The 15,467-nt window shown below is 40.1% G+C and overlaps 2 non-coding genes across 2 annotated transcripts; both read left to right on the top strand.

Annotated features, from left to right (window-relative positions):
• The first annotated feature begins 3,327 nt into the window (after window positions 1–3,327).
• Window positions 3,328–3,434, top strand: LOC147929593 (small nucleolar RNA R71). Its single transcript, XR_015578994.1, has one exon. It is a non-coding gene; the product is annotated as a small nucleolar RNA R71 (small nucleolar RNA).
• A 9,136-nt stretch (window positions 3,435–12,570) lies between these two features.
• Window positions 12,571–12,677, top strand: LOC147929592 (small nucleolar RNA R71). Its single transcript, XR_015578993.1, has one exon. It is a non-coding gene; the product is annotated as a small nucleolar RNA R71 (small nucleolar RNA).
• Window positions 12,678–15,467: the final 2,790 nt, after the last annotated feature.

The following is a 15,467-nucleotide window of genomic DNA, read 5'->3' as shown; positions in this document are numbered from 1 at the left end:
TTTGACTAGGGTTTTCACAAGCTTAGTATAAATATGTCTCATTTGTTTAGACTTGAGAGGATCCTTTTGAGCATTTTTCTAGAACTTCTCTCAAGAAACAAAACGTGTTTAAGGCTTTGTAATTCGAATTCTCTTTTAATCTTTCAAGTTTTTATAGTTTTACATCTCTGTTTTATGCTTTAGTTTATATAATCTTGTTAATCTCTCTTCAATCTCTTTTCATAATGTTGCTTATTGAATTTTCTGGGTTTGGGTTCTTGAGCTTCATGATTTCTGAGTAGTGTTCTTAGAGTTCTTGAGGTTGGGTGAGATCCATGAGGTTTTCTTAGTCTTTTCTAGGGTTTTGATGTTTTAATCTTTTAGATCCCTTCTGGATTAGTGTTCTTCATGCTAGCTTCTTTCTGATCATTTGAAGCTTGACCCGAGGCATTTCCACCCGAGAGGGCTTGGTGAAATGTCTGATCTAGCTAATACCAGAGATTTACGTGCCTAGCCTAAGAGATTAGTTGTCTAGGGTGTTTATTGACATTGATTGATTGGTTGTTAATGCCTGCCTTGTTATGCTTCGCTAAAGAGATTTAGGTCTGGAGGTAACTTGGCTTGAGGGTCTCTGTCACGAGAGTGGATTGACCTGTTGTTGAATCTTTCGTCTAGGGATAGCTTTGTTTAAAGTTTTATTGAATCTTTGTATTAAGACTAAGTTACTTCATGGATCATTGATACCCAGCCTCACGAGCTCTCTTTTATCATCTGTTTGCATCAGTTTACGTTTTGCTTGTTTCGCTTAGCTTTGCTTACTTTTGTTAGTCACTACTTACTTTTGTTAGTCACTGCTTACTTTTGTTAGTCACTGTTTAGCTTTGTTAGTCACTGCTTACTTTTGTTAGTCACTGCTTACTTTTGTTAGTCACTGCTTAGCTTTGTTAGTCACTGCTTACTTTTGTTAGTCACTGCTTAGCTTTGTTAGTCACTGCTTAGTTTTGCTATTAGTTCTCCTTTTCTTTTGTTGCTTGCTCACTTAGGTTGTTAGAAAATCAAAACTAAGGTTCGCTTGACTTAGCTAGATTTGATTGCATCTTTTGTGGTTAATAGCTCACCCATTTGGTTTGACACCCTTTGTACTACAATGACAATTTAAGTGCTTAGGGAATTGAACTTCAGTAGAGAAGTAAAATCTTACTATCAATTTCTCCGTTTTAGCCTGTTTTTTCGGTTTAAGCATGTTTTTGGGTAAAATAGGTTTAAGTGTTTTCTAAACACTCCAAATTCATCCCAAACTTCTACAATTAGTCAAATACATTGGATTTTCAAACATTCTGACCCTAGAAACAGTAACAAAGTTGTTTACTGCTTTTCTCGGTTTTAGCCTGTTTCGGGAAAAATGGGTATAAGTGTTGTCTAAACACTCCAAATTCAACCCGAACTCTTATAATTAGTCAATTGCGTTGGATTGTCACACATTTGACCCTAGAAACAGTAACAAAGCTGTTTACTGATTAGAATCAATGTTTTCTTGGTTTTAACCTGTTTTGGGACAAAATGGGTATAAGTGTTGTCTAAAACACTTCAACTTCAACCTGAACTCTTATAATTAGTCAAATGCATTGGATTGTTACATATTTTGACCCTATAAACAGTAACAAAGCTGTTTACTGCTTCGAGTCAATGTTTTCTCGGTTTAAGTCTGTTTAGGGATAAAACAGGTTTAAGTGTTGTCTAAACATTCCAAATTCATCCCAAAATCTTACAATTAGTCAAACGCAGTCGATTGTCACACATTCAGACCCTAGAAAAAGTAACAAATCTGTTTACTGCTTCGAATCAATGTTTTCTCGGTTTTAGCCTGTTTTGGGACAAAATGGGTGTAAGTGTTGTCTAAACACTCCAAATTCAACCCGAACTCTTATAATTAGTCCCATGCATTGGATTGTTACATATTTTGACCCTAGAAATAGTAACAAAGCTGATAACTGCTTCGAATCAACGTTTTCTCTATTTTAGCGTGTTTTCTCGGTTTAAACCTATTTTGGGATAAAACAGGTTTAAGTGTTGTCTAAACACTCCAAATTCATCCCAAACTCTTACAATTAGTCAAATGCATTGGATTGTCACACATTTTTACCCTAGAAACAGTAACAAAGCTGTTTACTGCTTGGAATCAATGGTTGCTCGGTTTTACCATGTTTCTGGACAAAATTGGTATAAGTGTTGTCTAAAACACTTCAAATTCAACCCGAACTCTCATAATTAGTCAAATGCATTGGGTTGTTACATATTTTGACCCTATAAAGAGTAACAAAGCTGTTTACTGCTTCGAGTTAATGTTTTCTCCGTTTTAGCCTGTTTTCTCGGTTTAAGCATGTTTTTGGGTAAAATAGGTTTAAGTGTTGTCTAAACACTCCAAATTCATCCCAAACTTTTACAATTAGTCAAATATATTGGATTTTCACACATTCTGACCCTAGAAACAGTAACAAAGTTGTTTACTGCTTTTCTCGGTTTAAGCATGTTTTTGGGTAAAATAGGTTTAAGTGTTGTCTAAACACTCCAAATTCATCCCAAAGTTTTACAATTAGTCAAATATATTGGATTTTCACACATTCTGACCCTAGAAACAGTAATGAAACTGACTTTTCTTTGTGGTGTATGAATGAATGATGTATGGAATGATGATGTATGGAATGAATAGAAGTCAGGGTGTTTCAATTCCCCTTATGCAGTTGCAGTATAAGAGGTGTCAATCCTATCTGAGTGATTGTGAACAATTAAGATGTGCATATGAGTCTAAGTCAAGCCAATTGTAAAGATTGTTTGTCACTAACAATCCTAAAATGAGATATGAAATGCAGAAAGTAAAAACACTAGAAGAGGATACTAAATGCAAACAGAACAAACAACTTGAAGCTATAATGAAACTAGAACAAAGATAGAAACTATGCTAATGGACTAATGCAAGACAAGTAATGAACAGGAAACTACGTGAATGCAATGGAAATGAAACAGGAATGAAACAAGACAATCACAAATCAAAAACACAAGTTCTGGGGATGAACTCGAGCAGCACTCGACCGAGTGTAGGTCGAGTGGGTGGTCGAGCTAGACTTAAACGTGAAAACAGAGCAACACAAGAAAAACAGAGCAATGTTAAAACCAATCAAACAACAAACAAGCAATGATATTTAGACTAGGATTTCAATAAACAAAGAAGGCCTTGAGGAGGGATTCATGGGCTGAGCTAATCATTGTGGTTAAGAGGCTGTGTCAAGAAGCATTCTTATCTTGGGAAGCACTCCTCTATACAAGGTGCTTAGAAGTGACTCATTGCTGAAACCATGGTGAGGACACTGAGTTTGGAATCCTTTAAACCTCTCCCAAGCTTCACAAAAGCTCTCATTATTCCTTTGAGCAAACCCAGAAATCTCATTCCTCAGCCTAGCAGTCCTTGCATTGGAGAAGAACTTGGCCAGAAAAGCTTTCTTGCATGCATCCCATGTGGTGATAGCTCCAGTAGGTAGAGTCTTCTCCCAAAGGTGACCTTTGTCTCCAAGAGAAAATGGGAAGAGTCTTAATTTGAATCCATCTTCACTCACTCCATTGATCTTAGTGAGTCCACATATTCTGTCAAACTCATCAAGGTGATCTAGTGGATCCTCCATTGGCAACCCATGAAACTTGTTTGCTTGTATCATTGAGATCAATCCACTCTTGATCTCAAAGTTATTGTTTGCTACTGAAGGTGGCACAATTCCAGCCCTTTGGTTGTGAGTATTGGGTGCATCTCCTGCACCAATGTGCCTTGGTCTTTGCTCATGGATAGCTTGTTGCTCCATGATGTCTTGACCTTGTTGTTGTTGAACTACTCTTCCTTGCTTATGTCTCAAACCCTTTTGTAGCCTGTGGATGTTGTCAATAGGCTGTTGAAGACTATCTTTGCCTTTTGACCTTGTGTGCATCAACAAACTCTACTACAGACTCGAACAGGTACTCGGTCGAGCGCAGGCTCGAGTGGGTGGTCGAGTCGACTGGGAAGTTATGGCTAATTTGATCCGGCTGCTGGCTCGATCAAGTGCTCGATCACAGCCCGGTCGAGTGGTGGTCGAGTAGGTGGTCGAGTGGGTACCTGAAACACAAAACAGCCAAGCAAAGGAAGATTCGAGTTCAGTAACTGCACAAGTGTGTAAAACGAACTTAATCTTAGACTAATAGGGATCCTAAATGTCACAAAACACACTCAAATGGGCAACGGCGCCAAATTGAAACTGACTTTTCTTTGTGGTGTATGAATGAATGATGTATGGAATGATGATGTATGGAATGAATAGAAGTCAGGGTGTTTCAATTCCCCTTATGCAGTTGCAGTATAAGAGGTGTCAATCCTATCTGAGTGATTGTGAACAATTAAGATGTGCATATGAGTCTAAGTCAAGCCAATTGTAAAGATTGTTTGTCACTAACAATCCTAAAATGAGATATGAAATGCAGAAAGTAAAAACAACTAGAACAGGATACTAAATGCAAACAGAACAAACAACTTGAAGCTATAATGAAACTAGAACAAAGATAGAAACTATGCTAATGGACTAATGCAAGACAAGTAATGAACAGGAAACTACGTGAATGCAATGGAAATGAAACAGGAATGAAACAAGACAATCACAAATCAAAAACACAAGTTCTGGGGATGAACTCGAGCAGCACTCGACCGAGTGTAGGTCGAGTGGGTGGTCGAGCTAGACTTAAACGTGAAAACAGAGCAACACAAGAAAAACAGAGCAATGTTAAAACCAATCAAACAACAAACAAGCAATGATATTTAGACTAGGATTTCAATAAACAAAGAAGGCCTTGAGGAGGGATTCATGGGCTGAGCTAATCATTGTGGTTATCTAACTTGGTCAACAAATCTCAAGCAAACATTGAGCTGATCTCTAGACATACTATTCTAATACATGTTTAATCCACTCTCATGGCAAGAAACAATCAAACCTATGCAATTCTAGACTTGTTCTCACAAAGAAAAGAATCTACACAAGCAGGCTTTAAGCAATACATCTCAAACCAAACAAGACTCATAATCTCTTAGCAAGCCTAATGGTAAGCTCTAGATCTAGCCTTATCTATGCTCCTTAGACATTGGTGTGATGCTAAGATGCTTGAAATCAAACCCTACCCTCTCAGATATAGGATCAGCATTAAGATCATCTAGCCTAGAAGAGATCTACAACAATCAAGCTTGACCAAATCAAACAAACCACAAGATCAACCCAGCCTAACCCATCCTCAAGGTCCTAAGCAAACTACTCACAAGAACACATGGTGAAATATGTCAAAAACCCAGAAAATAATGAAACTTGCATCATTAGAAAGATGAAACAGAGATCTACAATATTGATGAAGGAAATAAACTCGAAATCTTAATACTTTGAAAGTTATGAAACAAACAAAATATAAGAATCTAGTCTTTCTCTCTCAAACAAGTACAAGATCTAAAATTAAAATAAAAGTGCAAAAGGAATGATATCTAAAAAAGGTAAAAACTAGGTTTTAGACTCTCTAAAAAGCTGGATTCTTTGTGGCTGCAAGTACAAGGGCCTTATATAGGAGGTGAGGTGGAAGCCCTAAAAATACAAAAAGTCAAAGTGGTCAACGGCTCGGTCAACTCGACCAGTGCTCGGTCGAGTGGCTGGTCGAGCTGGCTTCTCTCGTGCATTCTCCACTCGGTCGAGTCCTCCTCAGCACACGGTCGAGTGGTGGTCGAGTGGTGCGGTCGAGTTGGACTCCGGACCTTGATTCTACAGCCTTGACTCTCTTGTTTTCTCCTTAGGACAGCTTCACTTCTGCTCAGCATTGCTTCTATGCTCCTTAAGCTCTAAAATCACCTGTTTATGCATGAAAAGATGCAAATGCAATGCAACTATACTCTAATGCATGATTAGTCCTAAAGCTACACAATAATGGCCTAAATGGATAGCAAAAGATGAAAAAGTTGTGAATAAACTAAGGGAAAACAAGGTAAAATATATGAACATCAACACCCCCAAACTTAGTCTTTGCTTGCCCTCAAGCAAATAATCAAGACACAAGAAGGTAGGTGAGGTTTGAAAGTGGGATCTCAGCTCCTAAAGCTTGCAAATAGACTATCTAGAATCAATGTCCAAGTTACTAGTACTATGATGCAAGTTGAATGAGCTATACTTAAAGACTTTAGACAAGCATATCACAACCTTCACTGATTTGAGCCTTAGACATCCACATGCATTCAAATCAACCATTTCCTTTAACATTCATTAATCAAGAACATGAATGAATTCTATGCAATGCTTAAACTCATTTGGCTTGGCAGTAAAAGGTTTAGAGACAATGATGGTCTCTTTTTAGAGTAGGGCTTATCAATATCAAGGTTCTCTCATAAAAAATGAATTGAGCTTTAGAAGAATGCTAAAAGTAAGAACACTTAGACACATACAAGAACAAAACCTTGTCTACCCAAAGGTACCCAAAGTGTTTATCCTATCAATCTAAACCCAATTGGTCCTAGTGCTACCCTTTAACTTCTTTTCTTCTTTTTCACCCTTTTCTCTTTTGGTTTTAAAGTCTTAGGAGAGGTTTCTTATTTGATCTTTCTAGTGGAATGGGGGATTCTTACTTATTTGCTATGGTTCTCTTTTCTTCTTATTCTTAAGACATAAAAGCATTTTGCTAGACTTCTCTTTCCTTTCTTTCTTTTCTTTATCTAGAACCATCTTTAAACAACCTTATTCTTCCCATTCTTTCACTAGACTTTAAATTTTCTTAAACACATTCCCTTCCTAAAGACTCTAACCTTTTCTTTCTCTTTTTCCTCTTTTCTTTTCATAATAGCCAAGTCCCAAACCCAACAAGTGAACCACCTAGTCCTATCTAGTTTGAAAAATGCAAACTAGAACTACACAAGGCTTTACTCTTGTCAGTTCAAACCTAACACTTTCTACCAAGCTCAATCCCAAAAATAGGCCTCACACACACAAGAATAAACATGGCTTGAAAGAAGGTTTGGTTTAGGGGTAGGGGAACTGATTCTTAATGAGGAAATCAGCTACTTGGATCAACAAGAGTGGTAAAAAGGAAGAAGATGATCTAAATATGTATGTGGTATCCATGAGTTTAAAGCATTGCACACATTGATAATTGAAAGTCAATATTAGGTTCTTATAAATAGGAAATGGTTTCAAATCTCAACATGCTTCAATTTAGACCAAATGCAATGTAGGAATTCAAGGCCTGGTTCAATCTTATTCTAACCACTCAACTAGCATCAAAGTACTATTAACTTGGACATTTATCCTAGTCTAGTGAATAAACAAGCTAATAAGGGAATACTCATCATAGATCCCTAATGCAAGTACTATACAATCCTACATGAAACATGCTAAACAAGATCCTAATGTGCAGTGCAAACTACATGAACACTCTTTTTTTTTATAAAGATTTTTGCAAAAATTTTCAAATTTTTAGGGTTTTTCTATGCCTTAGATGCTATGCAAGTATTAACATGATTATGCTAAAAATTTGAAATAAGAATCACAAAACACAATGTCAAATGCTATCTCAAACCCTCCCCCAAACTTAAATCACACAGTCCCTGTGTGAAAGAAATTTGATTGAGGATTCAAGATGAAAAACAAAAAACAAAACACAATGTCAAATGCAATGATATCTACAAGGGAAGGTGATAGTGGTACCTTAGGGATTGTGGAAGTAGTTGTCCACATCCATCTGCATGCTGTCATAGGAGTAGTTGGGGTCTTGTTGGTGACTTGGAGGTGGAGATTGGGGCCGCTCGACGATGGAGATCGACAGGGACTCGGTCGAGTACGTACTCGAGTGGGGGGTCGAGCTGGACCACGAGTGTCAAAATGCGGTCCTTGCTGCTGGTAGAACTGCTGGTAGAGTGCTGGATCCATGAAGTACTGGGGTGGGATGGGAGGGTAACCTTGATATCCTGGATAAGCAGCTGGAGGTGGGAAACCATAGGGTGATCTGGGCTGGAACTCGACCGAGTGCATTGGGGGTGCTCGGTCGAGTGGGTGCTCGAGTGACCCGGTCGAGTACCTTGAAAAGGGTTGTTCTCGGGTACTTGAGCTCCTCTTCCTCTGATTTGGCTCACACATTGAAGCCCTAGCTGGTTCCACAGGGTTCGCAACTCTAGAAAGTGCTCTAGTTGAGCTACTCCTCCTCAAAGGGCTTGATGGTGTAGGTGAAGAATTCCCACTCTTCAACTCAGCAATCTCCTTCTTTAAGCCCTTGATGGACTTAGCCATGTTGGTCACCTTCTTCTTCAGCTTATCAAACCTCTTCCCATGCCATTTGTTCCATTTTTGCAGAAGGGTTAATCTCTTGGTAGCCTCCCTCACTCCTCTACTATCTCTTGGGTTGAGCTCATAATCCTCAAAGTAAAATTGCTCCTCCCCATCAGCCATCTGCACATCTCCAGCTTCATCAACTCTAGGTTGAACTATCCCATCAAACAAATGCTCCTCAGCTGGCCAAAAGTCAATGTTGGCTCCTTCTTGAATGGTGGTGAGCTCTTGGTTAGGCAAAATCAGTTGCTTTTTCCCAAGTGTTGGAAGTTCAAAGTTGAAAATGTGATTCCCTTGATGCATCTCCTTGGCTAGGATGAGAGTAGAGGTGAGGTAGCTAGAGTCAATCCATCTTGGTGAAACCCTTTCTCCTCTAAGTGGAACCTTAGCAGCTTGAAGGATTGGAGTAATGATGCCTCCAATGGTTAGTGCTCCTCTTGATCCCTTATTCTCCAACTTTCCTACCCAACTTCTCAAGTTAATCATGTGATCAATGAGCACCATTGCTAGGTCAGTCTCCACAGTGCTCCCAAGAATGATGGTGCCATTTCTTGCTTGGAAGATGACTCCATTGAGAGCCAAATCAATCATTTTTAGCTCCCCCTCATTAATATTCTCAGTTTCCTTCCTAGCAAAGAAGGTGTTGGCAAGAGCTTTGTGGAAGTACCTTAGGACTGGGCTCCTTATCCTTGAACTCTTGGAATTGGAGGATGAGTAGTATTTGTTGTCCCCAATGGTTTCCCACACAGCAAAGAGCTCATCTCTTGGAATCATCAAACTCCTATTGCTCCCAACCTCAAAACCAAACACATTGGCTATCTTCTTCATTGAGAGTTTATACCATTTCCCCTTGATTGTGAAATCAATGTGGCCAGCTCCAAACCCAGCATCCTTCCTTGCATATGTATGCAGCTTGACTGTGGCCAGAAACTCACAACTCTCTTCTTTGTAGCCCTCCATGCAAAGCCCCATAAACTTGGTCAGGTTGCTCTTTTCAAAGAGGTACTCCACATCTTCACCAATGGCTAGCTTCTCCATGGTTTCTTTGTGTGGATATCTTGTCCCTAAGAACTCCATTCTCATGAAAGCATCATAGAGTTGCCTCTTTGACAACCCACAGGACTCAGCTTCTCCATCATCTTCTATCTCTTCTTTTTCACTTTCTTCCTCACTCTCATTCTCACTCTCCTTTTGTTCAACCTCAACTGCTGGCCTCTTCCCTTTGGCCTTGTGTCTCCTCATGAACTCATTGAGAGTTGACTCTCTTTCCTCCTCACTCTCAGTCCTCTTAGGATCTTCCTCAACTCTCTCTCCCCTTGGACGCGGCATCTGGCTCTACCGGCTGCTCGAACCACCACTCGGTCGAGTGCATGATCGAGTGGGGCGTCGAGTGGTCCTTCCAGCTTGTCCTCTTGATTCAAGGCTAGCATCATGACGTTCCATGGAGGTTGCAGTGGTTTGTTGAGACTTCCTAGTGATTCTTGAAGACATTTTTTCAAATAGAACTGAAGGGAATAGACTCAAAGCTCAAAGTTAATAGGTTAGTGAACCAAAAACTTGAAAGAACTAAGCTTGAGCAAAAGATAGGCTAAGAGAGAGACTTTAAAACTTGAATTCAATGGTTTTGAGCAAATGAGAGAATGTGAGAGGCATAGTTTCGTGCAAGGTCTATATAAAGAAGCTAAGGGGACAAAGAGACAAGGGTGGAGCGTCCATACCATTCAAATTTGAAATGGGAATCTTTGACCTGCTTTTTGCTGCCACTCGACCCCACACTCGACTGTACACGGTCGAGCACCTTGACCAAATTTTGAAATTTCAAAATTTTTCTTCTTGTTCTTCCCTCCACTCGATCGTTCTAGTGATTTGAAGATCAAATGGGCCTCAATTCCTTTCCAGCTCGGTCGAGTACCTCTCGTGGGTAGGTCGAGTGGGCTTGCGAGTCTCCTTCTCCAAGTCTAATTCCCTCCTTACCCAACTACATTCTTACCTAAAGGCCTGTCCAACACAAACAAAAAAGAAAACATATCAAAACTACAAGGAAAATAAACCATATTTACAAAGGATACCTTAGGGACTTCCTCCCTAGTGAGCTTGTTTAAAGTCACTAAGCTTGACTTTGGTGTCCTTTTTAGACTTGGTTTAGATACCAAGGAGGTGATGAAATCCTCCCTGGAACCTCTTGATCACTGTGAAGTTGATCCTTGATCACCTCACCCTTAACACACAAACCATGTTTCTTCTTGATTTTGAGTCTTGGTCTTGCCTTCCTTAAGGACCTCTTGTTCAGCTTAACTTGAAGATCCTCAACCATACTAGTCAACTCTTGAACTGACCTCTTAAGCTTTTCCACAGAATCATCTTGAAAGGAGAGCTTAGCCTTTGGAGTTGCTTCACCACTTGAACCTTCTTGACCTCCTTTGTCCTTGATAGTAAAAGGTTGATCATCAATGGTAGGAAGGTTGGTTGGGTTATGGATGTTGAACTTCATGGCTATATCTTCAGCAATGTTCAAGGTCACAAGACCCTCTTTGACATCAATAACTGCTCCAACAGTGGCTAGGAATGGCCTTCCAAGAATGATTGGATCTTCAGGTTCCTTGTCCATCTCCAACACCACAAAATCAGTGTGAACCCTTGCCTTCCCTATCTTGACTGGGACATTCTCCAACCTTCCAACTATTTCTTTGTTTGACCCATCAGCTAAACATATATGAAGGTTGGTGGACTTGAAATCAGTTCTCCCAAGCTTTTGTGCTATGGAGTATGGCATCACACTTGTTGAAGCTCCCAAGTCACAAAGGCATTGGTTGTAGTGAAGATAGCTAAGTGTGCAAGGCAGATAGAATGGACCTGGATCCTTAAGCTTGATTGGAATGATAACTCCTCCAAGGTCCTCAAGATCCTTCTCATCTTGAGCTTCAGCCTTCTTCTTTGATAAATCAAGCAAAAAGTCTTTGTAGAGAGGATATGGATCATACTGTTCCAAGGCAGGTCCTCTCTCTTCTTCTTGGTAAGCAATGGTGATCTCTTGTATGGCCAACACTTCCTCAACCACAGCTTCTTCAATCACAACCACTTCCTTCAAAGCCTTCTCTTCCTCTTGTTGCTTAGCCATCATCTCCTTTCTCTCAATGATTTCCCTAAACTCCTTAATCTTTTGTGCTTTGAAACGTCCTGGGAATGGAAGAGGTGGCTTGTAAGCAGGAGGAGTGTACTTAGCAGGCTGACAGCTTCTGAGTCTGCAACTTGATCGACCACTCGAGCATGCGCTCGATTGAGTGGCTATTCGAGTACTTGGTCGAGCCAGATGCCGGACTCCAGTTGCTTTGCACAAACGTCACTTGGGGCTTCAGTAACTAATGAGTTCCCCCAAACTTGGACTTCACTGTCCTCAGTGACTTCCCCATCAGAGATATGAATGGCTTTTGCAGTGAACTCCCTTGGATTTTGAACAGCTTTTCCAGGGAGTTGGTTGGGTTTAGGAGCTGAAGTAGAGGCAATGTTACTCTCCATATACTTCATTCTGGAGTTCAGACCTTCAAACTTCATGTTCAGATCATTGTACTGTGATGTGAGCCTTTGATTCAACTCAGCAAACTGCTTGGCTTCCTCAATCTTGCCTTGTGTTTGCCCAATCAACAACTGTTGCATCATTGCTCTTAAGTCTTGTTCCTGGCCTTGGTTAGTCTGAAACCCTGGTGGGGGACACAATTGGGGCTGGAACACTTGGTGTTGCTGCTTGGGGATGTAGTGTTGTTGTTGTTGAGGTTGTTGAGGTGGATAGACTTTGTCTTGAGGGTTGGCCACATTGGTGCTCCTATAAGAGAGATTGTTGTTCTTGAAACCTCCTTGGTTGTAGCCTTTGAATCCTCCCTGGTTCTGCATGTAGCACAACTCAGCAAATTCAGGCTCCCCCTCTTGAACTGGAGCTTCCTCTTCACCTATGAAGTGAATGGACTTGGATTGGCTGAGGAGGATCTTGTCAAGCTTCTCATTGACCATCTTCAAATCCTTCTTATACTTGTCCTCTTGATCAGTTGAGGAGCTCCTTATGGTCCTATCATAGTCCTCATTATAATTGCCATCAGATTGAGCAAGATTCTCAACTAACTCCCATCCTTCTTCCACATTCTTGTTGAGGAAGTTGCCATTAGAGGCTGTGTCAAGAAGCATTCTTATCTTGGGAAGCACTCCTCTATACAAGGTGCTTAGAAGTGACTCATTGCTGAAACCATGGTGAGGACACTGAGTTTGGAATCCTTTAAACCTCTCCCAAGCTTCACAAAAGCTCTCATTATTCCTTTGAGCAAACCCAGAAATCTCATTCCTCAGCCTAGCAGTCCTTGCATTGGAGAAGAACTTGGCCAGAAAAGCTTTCTTGCATGCATCCCATGTGGTGATAGCTCCAGTAGGTAGAGTCTTCTCCCAAAGGTGACCTTTGTCTCCAAGAGAAAATGGGAAGAGTCTTAATTTGAATCCATCTTCACTCACTCCATTGATCTTAGTGAGTCCACATATTCTGTCAAACTCATCAAGGTGATCTAGTGGATCCTCCATTGGCAACCCATGAAACTTGTTTGCTTGTATCATTGAGATCAATCCACTCTTGATCTCAAAGTTATTGTTTGCTACTGAAGGTGGCACAATTCCAGCCCTTTGGTTGTGAGTATTGGGTGCATCTCCTGCACCAATGTGCCTTGGTCTTTGCTCATGGATAGCTTGTTGCTCCATGATGTCTTGACCTTGTTGTTGTTGAACTACTCTTCCTTGCTTATGTCTCAAACCCTTTTGTAGCCTGTGGATGTTGTCAATAGGCTGTTGAAGACTATCTTTGCCTTTTGACCTTGTGTGCATCAACAAACTCTACTACAGACTCGAACAGGTACTCGGTCGAGCGCAGGCTCGAGTGGGTGGTCGAGTCGACTGGGAAGTTATGGCTAATTTGATCCGGCTGCTGGCTCGATCAAGTGCTCGATCACAGCCCGGTCGAGTGGTGGTCGAGTAGGTGGTCGAGTGGGTACCTGAAACACAAAACAGCCAAGCAAAGGAAGATTCGAGTTCAGTAACTGCACAAGTGTGTAAAACGAACTTAATCTTAGACTAATAGGGATCCTAAATGTCACAAAACACACTCAAATGGGCAACGGCGCCAAATTGAAACTGACTTTTCTTTGTGGTGTATGAATGAATGATGTATGGAATGATGATGTATGGAATGAATAGAAGTCAGGGTGTTTCAATTCCCCTTATGCAGTTGCAGTATAAGAGGTGTCAATCCTATCTGAGTGATTGTGAACAATTAAGATGTGCATATGAGTCTAAGTCAAGCCAATTGTAAAGATTGTTTGTCACTAACAATCCTAAAATGAGATATGAAATGCAGAAAGTAAAAACAACTAGAACAGGATACTAAATGCAAACAGAACAAACAACTTGAAGCTATAATGAAACTAGAACAAAGATAGAAACTATGCTAATGGACTAATGCAAGACAAGTAATGAACAGGAAACTACGTGAATGCAATGGAAATGAAACAGGAATGAAACAAGACAATCACAAATCAAAAACACAAGTTCTGGGGATGAACTCGAGCAGCACTCGACCGAGTGTAGGTCGAGTGGGTGGTCGAGCTAGACTTAAACGTGAAAACAGAGCAACACAAGAAAAACAGAGCAATGTTAAAACCAATCAAACAACAAACAAGCAATGATATTTAGACTAGGATTTCAATAAACAAAGAAGGCCTTGAGGAGGGATTCATGGGCTGAGCTAATCATTGTGGTTATCTAACTTGGTCAACAAATCTCAAGCAAACATTGAGCTGATCTCTAGACATACTATTCTAATACATGTTTAATCCACTCTCATGGCAAGAAACAATCAAACCTATGCAATTCTAGACTTGTTCTCACAAAGAAAAGAATCTACACAAGCAGGCTTTAAGCAATACATCTCAAACCAAACAAGACTCATAATCTCTTAGCAAGCCTAATGGTAAGCTCTAGATCTAGCCTTATCTATGCTCCTTAGACATTGGTGTGATGCTAAGATGCTTGAAATCAAACCCTACCCTCTCAGATATAGGATCAGCATTAAGATCATCTAGCCTAGAAGAGATCTACAACAATCAAGCTTGACCAAATCAAACAAACCACAAGATCAACCCAGCCTAATCCATCCTCAAGGTCCTAAGCAAACTACTCACAAGAACACATGGTGAAATATGTCAAAAACCCAGAAAATAATGAAACTTGCATCATTAGAAAGATGAAACAGAGATCTACAATATTGATGAAGGAAATAAACTCGAAATCTTAATACTTTGAAAGTTATGAAACAAACAAAATATAAGAATCTAGTATTTCTCTCTCAAACAAGTACAAGATCTAAAATTAAAATAAAAGTGCAAAAGGAATGATATCTAAAAAAGGTAAAAACTAGGTTTTAGACTCTCTAAAAAGTTGGATTCTTTGTGGCTGCAAGTACAAGGGCCTTATATAGGAGGTGAGGTGGAAGCCCTAAAAATACAAAAAGTCAAAGTGGTCAACAGCTCGGTCAACTCGACCAGTGCTCGGTCGAGTGGCTGGTCGAGCTGGCTTCTCTCGTGCATTCTCCACTCGGTCGAGTCCTCCTCAGCACACGGTCGAGTGGTGCGGTCGAGTTGGACTCCGGACCTTGATTCTACAGCCTTGACTCTCTTGTTTTCTCCTCAGGACAGCTTCACTTCTCCTCAGCATTGCTTCTATGCTCCTTAAGCTCCAAAATCACCTGTTTATGCATGAAAAGATGCAAATGCAATGCAACTATACTCTAATGCATGATTAGTCCTAAAGCTACACAATAATGGTCTAAATGGATAGCAAAAGATGAAAAAGTTGTGAATAAACTAAGGGAAAACAAGGTAAAATATATGAACATCAAGTAACAAAGTTGTTTACTGCTTTTATCGGTTTTAGCCTGTTTCGGGAAAAATGGGTATAAGTGTTGTCTAAAACACTTCAAATTTAACCCGAACTCTTATAATTAGTCAAATGCATTGGATTGTTACATATTTTGACCCTATAAACAGTAACAAAGCTGTTTACTGCTTTGAGTCAATGTTTTCTCGGTTTTAGCATGTTTTC

This window comes from Camelina sativa, chromosome 13 (assembly GCF_030686135.1).
Source record: "Camelina sativa cultivar CO46 ecotype springtype chromosome 13, ASM3068613v1".
Lineage (NCBI taxonomy): Eukaryota > Viridiplantae > Streptophyta > Magnoliopsida > Brassicales > Brassicaceae > Camelina > Camelina sativa.
The sequence above is the reverse complement of the archived record's forward strand: the minus strand, read 5'-3'. Positions and strand labels throughout refer to the sequence as shown.